Raw genomic sequence first — 13,143 nt, forward strand, 5'->3', positions numbered from 1 at the left:
AATCATTCAAAAAAATCTTCTTATTTACCATTTGACACCTGGAGTAGGTTTCCAAGTTTTGAATATATAAACCTTATGAAGAGATCAAAATTAAATCAGTAGCAAAGAATTCATAAACCATTCCAGTGTCGTACTCTTAAAGTTGGTAACCAATAGAGTATAGGATGCAAATTTCTAGTTCAGTTTGAAATAATTTTTAGACAGGTTATTCAACAATGGAATAGATGGCTCTGAAAATGCTGTAATAAAGAATAATAGTTGGGACTGGGGCTGTGGCTCAGTGGTAGAGTGCTCACCTAGCACATGCAAGGCCTTGGGTTCAATCCTCAGCACCACATAAGAATGAATGGATGAATTTTAAATAAATAAATAAAATACATTGTGTCCAACTAAACCTAAAAAATAATTTAAAAAAAAAAAGAATAATAGTCAAGGAACTAACTACGTTAGTGTTGTAGGAACTACATTATTTAAAAAAAAACTTAGTAAAGAAAACATGGGGATGAAAATTTGGGGGAGGAATTGGTAATAATTTTAAATTTGTTAGTCAGTTTATATCTCCAGCTAGCTGGGCTGGTGACCTATGCTGGGTTCACAAAGTCTGGCTATATTAATAACAGAATATGGCAAAGAAAGCACACAAGCACACAGAAATACTTTTTCAAAATCTGGAACAGCTCTAGACCTTAGGAGTCTGTTGGAAAGAAAGAGTGTGCACCTGGATTCCTTATTTTTATGGGAGGGAGGGTGGAGCACAAAAGGAGGTTCATAGAATGTTCTTTCCAAATAAGGCAGTGGGTTAAGTCTAGCTTGGTGATTGTGGTCAGCAGATCAACTGACATCTTCACAAGTCACACCCATCTTTTTTTTTTTTAATTTTTTTATTGGTTGTTCAAAACATTACATAGTTCTTGATATATCATATTTCACACTTTGATTCAAGTGGGTTATGAACTCCCATTTTTACCCCGTATACAGATTGCAGAATCACATCAGTTACACTTCCACTGATTTACATATTGCCATACTAGTGACTGTTGTATTCTGCTGCCTTTCCTGTCCTCTACTATCCCCCCTCCCCTCCCCTCCCCTCCCCTCCTCTCTCTCTACCCCCTCTACTGTAATTCATTTCTCCCCCTTGTATTATTTTTCCTTTTCCAGTCACACCCATCTTTGCTGTGTGGGAACACAGGCAGAGTGAGAGGGAAGTGCACACGTGTGTTGCTTGGCCTAAAGAGCACGCAACACCAGGCCAGTCCTCCCATACACGCAAAAGCGCATAGTTCACACACACACACAGCCCAAGGAAGGCCCGTGGCAAGGTTAAACTTCAGTTAAAAGATTACTTTTTTGTGTATTTATACAGTGGAATGCATTACAATTCTTATTACACATATAGAGCACACTTTTACATATCTCTGGTTGTATTCAAAGTCTATTCACACCAATTTGTGTCTTCATACATGTACTTTGGATAATAATGATCATCACATTCCACCATCATTAATAACCCCGAGTCTCCTCCCTTCCCCTTCAACCCCTCTGTCCTATCTAGAGTTCGTCTATTCCTCCCATGCTCCCTTAAGATTACTTTTGAACGGAAGTTTGAAAAAAAAATGAAGAAGTTACCCTGTGAATATCTGGAAGAAGAAAAAAAGAAAAAGAAAAACACAGCAATCCAAAAATCCGTGAAATAAGCAGTTGCAAAACCTCATGAATGTTTGAAGGAGAGAAAAATAGAGTGGCCAGGGTAAGTGGGCGATGGGGATCCTAGTAATTAGCCAGGTGAGGACAGAGGTGCCAAGGAGTGGAAGGTAGATCCCATAAAGCTGCGGGGAACACCAGAAGCTCAAGGTGAAGTGGGGATCCACTAGATGGTGAAAGAGGAGCGACGTCATCTACATACGTTTTAACAGCCTCCCTCGGGCTTTTGTGTTACAAATAGTTTATGTTTGAGCTGAGGTGGGGGCCAGTTACTCAGCAGTTCAGGTCTGGCTTTGGCTTAGATCAGGATGATAGTAGTAAAAGTATTAAGAAGTGGTAGGAATCTAGAAATACTGTGAAGACAGAGACTGCAGGAGTGGCTGATGGATTACTTCTGTAATATGCCACAAAGTCAGTGAGGTGGCACACAGCTGTAATCCCAGCTACTCAAGAAGCTAAGGCAGGAGGATAGCAAATTTGAGGCCACCTGAGCAGTTTAGTGAGAGCCTGTACTTTATATATGTAATATGAATTGTAAGACATTCTGCTGTCATATATAACAAATTAGAATGATTTTTTTAATGCGGCAAAAGGAAAATAATAAAAAGGGGGGAAATAATTTTTTATAAGAGCTATCAATTATTTTTCACCAGCCATTTACAAGATGTTCTGCTAAGTATTTGTAAGAGGCATCTCATAGCAGTCTGGTGACACAGCTGTCTGTATGCCCATCTTAAAGACGGCAAAGCTGAAGCTTACAAGATTACATTACAGGCTCCAAAAATGCTGCTCTTTCCTCAACCCTACTTACTCTTGATTTTTTTTCCTTATTTTTAAAGGAAAAAGATTAGTCAAGCAGATGTCAAAGAAAACATATGCTGAGAATTAAATGGTGGAAAATTCAGTAACATCCTAACCAAATAATTCATATTCTTCCTAATAAAAAAGATAAAGTAATTTTCTGAGAACACAGAAAAATGCATGCAATTGAAAGCTAATGAGAAGTGGAGGTTAGGGACAGTCACTGGATGACATATGCCGGAGAAGTAAAAAAAAATATGCATTTTTTAAAAGATGATCTTTTATCTCTTTCAGAAAATAAAAATATCCCTCTAATATATTGTGCATAAGCTCCTGGACAGTGTCCTTCACTATGTAGTCACTACATTTTTAGTCAAATGAATTATTTATTTGACACTCAAAACTTTGGTTTTTTATGCTGGGGATCAAACATAGGGCCTCCTATGCACATTTTCTATCACTAAGCCACATCCCCAGCCCCACTCAGAACTTCTTAGTTTCAGATTATGAAACGGAGTTTTTTCTTTTTTTAAAAGTCATACCATACTGTTTTCTTGTCTAGATAAATTGATTTATTCCTTAAAGTTACTTTGAAATTGTTTTTGCAAGAGATAAGAATATTTTTCAAAACATAATTATATTTTGAGGAGTTAAATGATAGAACAAAAAAAAACAGACTGAGGATATAGTTCAGTGGTAGAACACTTGACTTACAGGTGGTGAGCTGTAGGACTAATCCCCAGTACAGCAAAAAAAAAAAAAAGAAAGAAATAGAATTTAAAGATAATTTCAGGAATTTAGTCCCCAGAAGTAAAAGAACAGAGTTGCCATCAACAAGGAGTAAAAATCTGGGAGTGGAGCATGTTTGGAAAGATAAGGGGAGTTGTTTGGGACATATCAAATTTGAATTGTTAGATGTCCAAGTAGAGCTTGGTGGGTGGTCAAGCCCAGGGACCCAGATCTACTCACACCAGCCTCTGCGGAGCCCAGGCACACAGCAGGCCTGGTCCACACCTTTCCCAGTGGGGCAGACACCACCAGAGCCTAGCCTTTGGTGCAGGACCACCCCTTCTGACCAGCAGACTACTGCAGGAAGTCAAGCCCAGCAGCCCAGATCCACCTACTCCAACTTGCACAGGACCTAGATCCAGGGTGCAGTAGCACTATTGAGGGACACCAGCAGGGTTTGGAAGCCCAACATCAAGGTGAGGTACAGACAATCTGCATGGGTACCACAAGAATATAGGGAATAAACTGTAATATCTCAGATTCACACTGCAAGAAAGGAAGACACATAGACAATATGAAAAAACAAGGGAGGAAAATGCCCCAAACAAATCAGGACACTATAATAACAGAACCCATGGACAATGAGATTGATAAAATGTCAGAGAAGGAGTTCAGAGGTTCATAATTAAAATGATCTGTGAATTAAAGAAGGACCTAAGTGAGCAAATACCAGCAAAAAATTGATCACTCCAACAATAAGACAAGAAAGTAAATACAGTAACAAAAGATTACTTCAGGAGAGAGATAGAGAGCCTAAAAAAAAAATAGTCAGAAATCCTTGAAATGAAGTATACAGTTAATCAAATAAAAAACTCAATAGAAAGCATAACCAACAGACTAGATAACTTAAAACTTCAGATAATGAAGACAAAGTATACAATCTGGAAAATAAAGTTGATCCCACAGTGAAGAAAGTCAGAAACCATTAACAGAACATCCAAGAATTATGGGACAGCTCAAAAGACTAAACTCAGTCATTGGGATAGAGAAAGGCACAGAGTTTTAAACCAAAAGAATGCACAATCTTTGGTGCATAAGCTCCTGGACAGTGTCCTTCACTACATAGTCACTACATTTTTAGTCAAAAAATATCAGAAAATTTTCCAAGCATGAGGAATGAATTGGAAAACCAAATACAAGAGGCTTACAGGACACCAAATGTACAAAATTACAACATATCTACACCAAGTTACATTATAATGAAAATGCCTAGCATACAGAATAAGAATAGAATCTTAAAAGCCACAAGAGAAAGGAATCAGATCACATATAGGGGGAGACCAATTCATATCTCAGCAGATTTTTCAACCCAGACCTTCAAAGCCAGAAGATCATGGAACAACATATAGCAAGCTCTGGAAAAAAAAATGGATGCCAACCAAGAATCTTATATCCAGCAAAACTACGCTTTAGATTTGATGATGCAATAAAAACCTTCGATGATAAACAACATAAGTTAAGAGAATTTTCAACGAGGGCTGGAGTTATGGCTCAGTGGTAGAGCACTTGCCTAGCCTGTATGAGACACTGGGTTCTATTCTCAGCACCATGTAAAAACAAAATAAAATAAAGGTGTTGTGTTTATCTACAATTAAAAAATATTTTTTAAAAAAATTTACAATGAGAAAGCCTGCACTACAGAACATCCTCAGCAAATTATTTCAAGAAGAGAAAATGAAAAACAATGATGAAAATCAGCAGAAGGAGGTATTACACTAAAGGAAAACCTAATCAGTGGAGAAACCAAGTCACATTAAATACCAAAAATAGATAAAAAATGGCTGGGAATACAAATCATGCCTCAATAATAACCCTGAATGTTAATGGCCTAGACTCACCAATCAAAAGACATAGACTAGCAGATTGGATCAAAAACAAAACAAAACAAAAAATACCCAACAATATGCTACCTCCAAGAGACTCATCTCATAGAAAAAGACATTCACAGACTGAAGGTGAAGGGTTGGGAAAAATCATACCACTCACATCGACTGTGGAAGCAAGCAGGGGCTTCCATCCTCATATCAAATAAAGTAGACTTCAAAGTAAAGTCAATCAAAAAAGATAAAGAAGAACACTACATACTGCTCAAGGGAACCACATACCAACAAGACTTAACAATTATAAATATATATACACCCCAAACAATAGAGCAGCTATGTTTATCAAACAAACTCTTCTCAAGTTCAAGAGTCAACTAGACCACAACACAATAAATTTGGGTGACTTTAACACACCTCTTTCATCACTAGGTAGATCTTCCAAACAAAAGCTGAACAAATAAACTATAGAACTCAATAATACAATCAATAACTTAGACTTAACTGACATATATAGAATATTCCATCCTTCAACGAGAGAATATACTTTCTACTCAGCAGCACATTGATCCTTCTCTAAATAGACCATAAACTATACCACAAAGCATCTCTTAGCAAATAAAAAAATAGAGATACTACCCTGCATTCTATCAGATCATAATGGAATGAAATTAGAAATCAATGATAAAATTAGAAATAAAATCTACTCCAATACCTGGAGACTAAATAATATGCTACTGAATGAACAATGGGTTACAGAAAACATCAAGGAGGAGATTAAAAAAAATTAGAGATGAATAAGAACACAAACACAACATATCGAAATCTCTGAGATGCTATGAAAGCAGTTCTAAGAGGAAAGTTCATTGCATGGAATTCATTTCTTAAAAAGAAAAAATCAACAAATAAATGATTTAACACTACATCTCAAAGCCCTAGAAAAAGAAAAACAAATCAACACCACAAGCAGCAGAAGACAGGAAATAATTAAAATCAGAGCTGAAATCAATGAAATTGAAACAAAAGAAATAACTGAAAAAAAAATGATAGAACAAAAAGTTGGTTCTTTGAAAAAAATAAATAAAATTGACAGACCTTTAGCCATGCTAATGAAGAGAAGGAGAGAGAAAACTCAAATCACTAACATGCATAATGAAAAGGAAATATCACAACAGACACTACAGAAATACAGAAGATAATTAGAAATTATGTTGAAAACGTGTACTCCAATAAAATAGAAAATATTGAAGGCATTGATAAATTTCTAGAGTCTTATAATTTGCCCAAATTGAATCAGGATGATGTACACAATTTAAACAGATCAATTTTTTTTTAATTTTCTTTTTTATTTTTATTTTTTATGAGAAAAGTTAATAAATACCAAAATAACTGTAGTAATTGACTCTGAACAGATGTACTCTGAAGTCACGTAACACTTTTCTTGGTCAGAACTTGACACACTGAGTGTAAATATACAGTCTTTGACTATTACGTAACAGTGAAAGGGCAAAGTTAGAATGGCAGATTATTTTCTGTAGTACATTTTTGTAACTAATATTTCTTGATCAACACTGACTTCATTTTATATTTTTCTGGTCAAAACAGCAGCAAAAACAAGAATTGCTTTCTTATTCTTGAATGAAGCATTTTTTTCCATTTCAAAATGATAGTACTGACCCAGCACTTGCCTCCTCTTAATGAGTTGTCTCCTTTCTGCGGGCCCTCTCTGTGGTTAGGTTTCCTAACATTAGTATAAATGATTACAAAAAAAAAAGTGACCCTTGAAATGTGTCACAGGGAGACAGAGGAAGAAAGCGCAGGAAAGGGGAAGGACAAGACCATAGTACACAGAAAACAGACCAGGAGCAGCTTTGACTGCTGTTGATAGCTTAGGCTACAGATTTGAAATGTTTTTCATTCTGCATCTATACAAAGAAAATTGTACTACACAAAAGGAGAAAACGACAGTGGCTGAAAATAGAGGAGACAGTCTGCACTGTCATTTAAAAGTGATCATTGCTATTTTCCTCCTAACAGAGAAATTATTCCAAAAGGGAACAGTTAGAGAAAATCCAAGACACAGAAAACTGGTAGGGAACAGATCAATTTTAAGTAACAAAATAGCAGACGCCATTAGAAATCTACCAACCAAGAAAAGCCGAGGACCAGATGAATACATAGCGGAGTTCTACAATACCTTTAAAGAAGAACTTATACCAATACTCTTCAATTTATTTCAAGAAATAGAAAAAGAGGCAGCACTTCCAAACTCATTCTATGAGGCCAATATCACTCTGATTCCAAAACCAGGCAAAGACACATCAAAAAAAAAAACAACTTCAGACCAATATCTGTAATGAACATAGATGCAAAAATTCTCAATAAAATTCTGGCAAATCAAATACAAAAACATATCAAAACGATTGTGCACCATGATCAAGTTGGATTCATCCCAGGTATGCAAGATTGGTTCAATATAAGGAAATCAATAAATGTAATTCGTCACATCAATAGACTTAAAGATATGAATCATATGATCATCTCAATAGACGCAGAAAAAGCATTTGACAAAATACAGCACCTCTTTATGTTTAAAATACTAGAAAAAGTAGAGATAACAGGAACGTATCTCAACATCGTAAAGGCTATGTATGCTAAGCTCCAGGCCAACATAATTCTAAATGAAGAAAAATTGAAGGCATTCCCTCTAAAAACTGGAACAAGACAGAGGTGCCTTCTTTCACCTCTTCTATTCAACATAGTTCTTAAAATACTGGCTAGAGCAATTAGACGAAAGAAATTAAAGGGAAACACATGGGAAAAGAAGAATTGGCACTGTTTGCTGATGATATGATTCTATACCTAGAAGACCCTAAAAGTTCCACCAGAAAACTTTTAGAACTAGTAAATGAATTCAGCAAAGTAGCAGGATATAAAATCAACACCCATAAATCAAATGCATTTCTGTATATTAGTGATAAATCCTCAGAAAGGGAAACAAGAAAAATTACCCCATTTACAATAGCCTCAATATATATATATATATATATATATATATATATATATATATATATATATTTGGGAATCAACTTAACAAAAGAGCTGAAAGAGCTATATAATGGAAATTACACAGCCCTAAAGAAAGAAATCAAAGAAAACCTTAGAAGATGGAAAGATATACCTTGCTCTTGGATAGGCATAATTAATATTATCAAAATGACCATACTTCCAAGAGCACTATACATATTTAATGCAATTCTGAACAAAATCCCAATGACATTCCTCATAGAAACAGAAAAAGCAGTCATGACATTTGTGTGGAAAAATAAGAGACACAGAATAGCCAAATAAATCCTTAGCAGGAAGAGTGAAGCAGGTGGCATCACTATACCAGAACTTAAACTATACTACAGAGCAATAGTAACAAAAACAGCATAGTATTGGCACCAAAACAGACTGGTAGACTAATGGTACAGAATAGAAGACACAGAGTCTAACCCACAAAACTACAATTATCTTATATTAGACAAAGGTGCCAAGAACATGCATTGGAGAAAAGATAGCTTCTTCAACAAATGGTGCTGGGAAAACTGGAAATCCATATGCAACAAAGTGAAATTAAATCTATTCTTTCACCATGCACAAAACTCAACTCAAAATGGATCAAGGACTTAGGATAAAACCAGAGACCCTGTGTCTAATAGAAGAAAAAGTAGGCCCTAATCTTCATCATGTGGAATTAGGCCCCAACTTCCTTAATAAGACTCCTGTGGCACAAGGATTAAAATCAAGAATCAATAAATGGGATGGAATCAAACTAAAAAGGTTTTTTCTCAGCAAAAGAAACAATCAGTGAGGTGAATCGAGAGTCTACATCTTGAGAGCAAATCTTTACCTCTCACACATCAGATAGAGCATTAAACTCTAGGGTATATAAAGATTTCAAAAAGCTAAACACCAAAAAAACAAATAACCCAACCAATAAATGGGCCAAGGACCTGAACAGACACTTCTCAGAAGATAATGTACAATCAATCAACAAATACATGAAAAAATGTACATCATCACTAGCAATTAGAGAAATGCAAATCAAAACTACTCTATCATTTTACTCCAGTCAGAATGGCAGCTATTAAGCATACAAACAACAATAAGTGTTGGTGAGGATGTGGAGAAAAAGGTACACTCATATACTGCTGGTGGGATTCCAAATTGATGCAGCCAATCTAGAAAGCAGTATGGAGATTTCTTGGAAAATTGGGAATGGAACCACTTCTTGACTCAGCTATCCCTCTCCTCGGTCTATACCCAAAAGACTTAAAAACAGCAATACTACAGGGACACAGCCACATCAATGTTTATAGCAGCACAATTCACAATAGGTAAACTGTGGAACCAACCTAGATGCCCTTCAATAGATTAATGGATAAAATAAATGTGGCATATATACACAATGGAATGTTATTCAGCAATAAAAGAGAATAAAATCATGGCATTTGCAGGTAAATAGGTGGATTTAGAGAAAACAATGCTAAGTGAAGTTAGCCAATCCCAAAATACCAAATACCGAATGTTTTCTTTGATATAAGAAGGCTGATTAATAGTGAGATAGGGAGGGGGAGCATGGGAGGAATAGATGAACTCTAGATAGGGCAGAGGGATTAGAGGAGAAGGGAGGGTATGGGGTTATTAATGATGGTGGAATGTGAGGATCATTATTATCCAAATTACAGGTATGAAGACACAAATTGGTATGAATATACTGTGTATACAACCAGAGATATGAAAAATTGTGCTCTATATGTGTAATAAGATTTGTGATGCATTCCACTGCCATATATAAATAAAAAATAAATAAAATTTTTTTTAAAAAAATTTAAAAATGTAAAAAAGAAGGAAGATCTTTGCAGGGTGGAGGGTTGGAGGTATACATAGATATATAAATGGGGAATCTGTTAGCATACATTTTTGGGGCATCTTGTTAATACTATGATATTGCACAAAGAAACCTGACATGTTTCAAAATGTTTCCAGATATGTTTCACAGTAATTCAAAGAAGAAAAACAGAGGAGTTAGTCCCTGTCATTCCAACATAGTGTTGCTACTCTTCACAACACTCTATTGAAATTGCCTTTGTGCTGGTCAATCTGAAGGGTATTTTAAATTACTATTCCACCTAATCTCTTTAAGGAACTTGAAATACTTGCATCTTTTTTCCTTCAAACTCTATAATTGGTTTCCATTGATTTTATTTCTCCACAAAGTAGAACTGTACTTCCTCTCTTGTTTTAGTCTCTCTTCTCTGTCCCACACCTTAAAAATGTGACATTCTTCAGATTCCATCCTGTGTCTTTCTCTATCCAATGCAATCTTCTTCCCAGGAAATGTTCATTTACTCCTATGGCTTATCCATAACTTAGGAGAAAATAACTTACAAATCGGAATCTCATTCATTATTTCCTATGCTTCAAACCTGCATTTCCAACTCATCTCAAAATCTATTTATCCAAACTGTGTTCTTTTGGTGATCAATGGCAATGTCACCCACATTGAGGAAAATACCTCTGTCATCAGCAACCCCCACTGAACTTCCATGTTTAATCGATATAAAATTTTTATTGATCCTATAACTAAAATATCGTCTAAGTATTCTGAATATTTTGTTTTCTGATTGTTTATATCCAAGCCCAACACTTATCATACTCATCTCAGACTATTAAAATAGGCTCCACCCAGATCTCCTTGACATTATCTTGTTTTAATTCTAGTCCACTAAAAAATAATAATAATAAAACAAGCAAAATATCTTGTGGTTATGCCATTCCTTTACTTGAGATCCTCCATTTCTTTCAGTTGCCTACTGAGTAAAATCTAAACTTCTGAGAACAGCATACATGGCTTTTTACAATTGGACCTTTATTTGTCATGTTTTATATCCAGGCAAGAGATTTAAAAGATTGGGCTAATCTGAACTATATAGATCTTTATATTTGTTTTGAGCTAATATAATTTTTTAAATTAGAAAAGGTTTATATAAAATATAGATGTCAGGTTGTCTTGAGAAACAAAGGTCTGGTAATGCCAGGTTCTCATAGTCAAATGTAAATCATCAGCTGGAGCTGAAAAATTAAATTACTCTTGTACCTTCTGTCACCCTTTCTACCTACTATGCTCTGCATTTTACCACAGTCCCATCTGGGGCTCATCTATGGTATCTGTCTGCTTCTGAAGCTCCTTGTTACCTCTGCTCTACTCACCACCCACCCACTGCATTATGTTCCTTCTCTAGCCAACATGAGATTTCATGATTCTCTGTATATGCAAAAATCTTTACTTAGAATGTCCTCTTTTGACTGTGTCATCCTGATTAACTTTTTTTTTTTTGAGAGAGAGAGAGAGAGAGAGAATTTTTTAAATATTTATTTTTTTAGTTTTTGGTGGACACAACATCTTTCTTTTTTTCTTTTTTCTTTTTATGTGGTGCTGAGGATCGAACCCAGCACCCTGCGCATGCCAGGCGAGCGCGCTACCACTTGAGCCCCAGCCCCCTGATTAACTTTTGAAATATCTACCTACCCTTTAGGCCTAGTATAAAATTCATCTCCTTTGCAAAGTACTCTTTGGGTTCTTCCCAACCTATTTACCATACAACAGTCACTGTCTGCTGTATAATTCCATAATTCTATTACAGCAATCAAGAGGAGAATTGGCAACACAAAAACTAGAAATAATGGGGCAGTATGAAGACCATCATCAAATAACATGATTAAGATAATTTTAAAAAAGAAAAGAAAGCAAACTGAAAGAACAAAACTAAAACATAAAGTCACTGACATTAAATCTCAATGATGAATTTTAAAAAGTGTAGATAGTTAAAAAGAAATAGTAAAGTGAAAGATTGATCTGAGAACAATCTTACTGCAACAATAAAATATAGCAAGGAGGAAACTATAAAAGAGGTAATAAATTGAAGGACAGAATATGAAAATCCAACATAATTCAATTAAAATTTCCTAAGAAGCTAATTGAGTGAATGAAGTTTTCAAAATCAGAGCAGTAACTATAAGCGTACTTACCTCCTGTCAGACTCTTATTCCTAAGTGTAAAACAGAGCAGGTTGCCTGAGACACGTTGCCACCCACCCAGTGGTATGTTCTCCTCATAGTCACCATCCTGTTAATCTGAGGTTCATGCTCAGTGATGCAATTTCCTCCTGGGGCCCAGAATATCTATTCTGCTGGTTTTGCAGGCTTCAGTTTTATTTTCCCTTGAAAGAAGGGACACCTCTGAAGACCATTGATAAGACAGAAAATTGATTCAAGTTTAATTTTTACAAAGCAAGAGTTTATGAAGCGTTAGTGAGGATTGTTGGTGAATATCAGTCAAGGGAATGCCTCTATAATTAGATCATCTGACTTCATATGCTGCCACTACTGTTTCTTCGCTGTGCAATCTTCTCTGTGCCCTGTGAAAACACTGGCAGTAAAAGGGAATTAAGTGTAGGTCAGAGGTTATTCCTGTGGGGATGTCATGGGTTTCTATAGCTCTACTGTTTCCTCGCTGTGCAATCTTCTCTGTGCCCTGTGAAAACACTGGCAGTAAAAGGGAATTAAGTGTAGGTCAGAGGTTAGGCAGAGAATAAGGTCAGAATGTTATTCCTGTGGGGATGCCATGGGTTTCTATAGCTCACTACTTTAACCACTGTCTTATAGCCAGACCTCTCTTTAAAAAAAAAAAAATACAAAAATCCTACTTTCTCTACATTCCTTTATCTTGAAACTTGAGGCTAAGGAGTGAAATGTCTCGCAGAGGTGGCAAACTTCACAGACCTTCAGTATATCTTATTATTTTTCCTAAACATTGACCATATCTTTGTAAAATACACACCTCTTTATTAAACTCCTCAAATTACCCAGTTAGGGTGTGTAACTTGCTTCCTGCTGTGGCTCTGACTGATACACATCTCATTTTGGAGATGTTAACGTGTAAAAAAACAATCTGCATCTTAGATATAATGAAATAGAGTGC

General features: G+C 35.7%; 1 protein-coding gene across 1 annotated transcript in view; it reads right to left on the bottom strand.

Moving 5' to 3' along the window:
• Nucleotides 1–12,252, bottom strand: part of LOC308653930 (cell surface glycoprotein CD200 receptor 5-like) — a 58,899-nt gene extending 46,647 nt beyond the window's left edge. Inside the window, exon 1 of the mRNA XM_081302703.1 lies at nucleotides 12,192–12,252. The gene's annotated coding sequence lies outside the window, so the exon portion shown is untranslated. The remainder of the gene's footprint in view (nucleotides 1–12,191) is intronic.
• Nucleotides 12,253–13,143: the final 891 nt, after the last annotated feature.

The sequence above is a fragment of the Spermophilus citellus genome, assembly GCF_964194105.1.
Source record: "Spermophilus citellus genome assembly, chromosome: 7".
In the NCBI taxonomy this organism is placed as follows: Eukaryota; Metazoa; Chordata; class Mammalia; order Rodentia; family Sciuridae; genus Spermophilus; species Spermophilus citellus.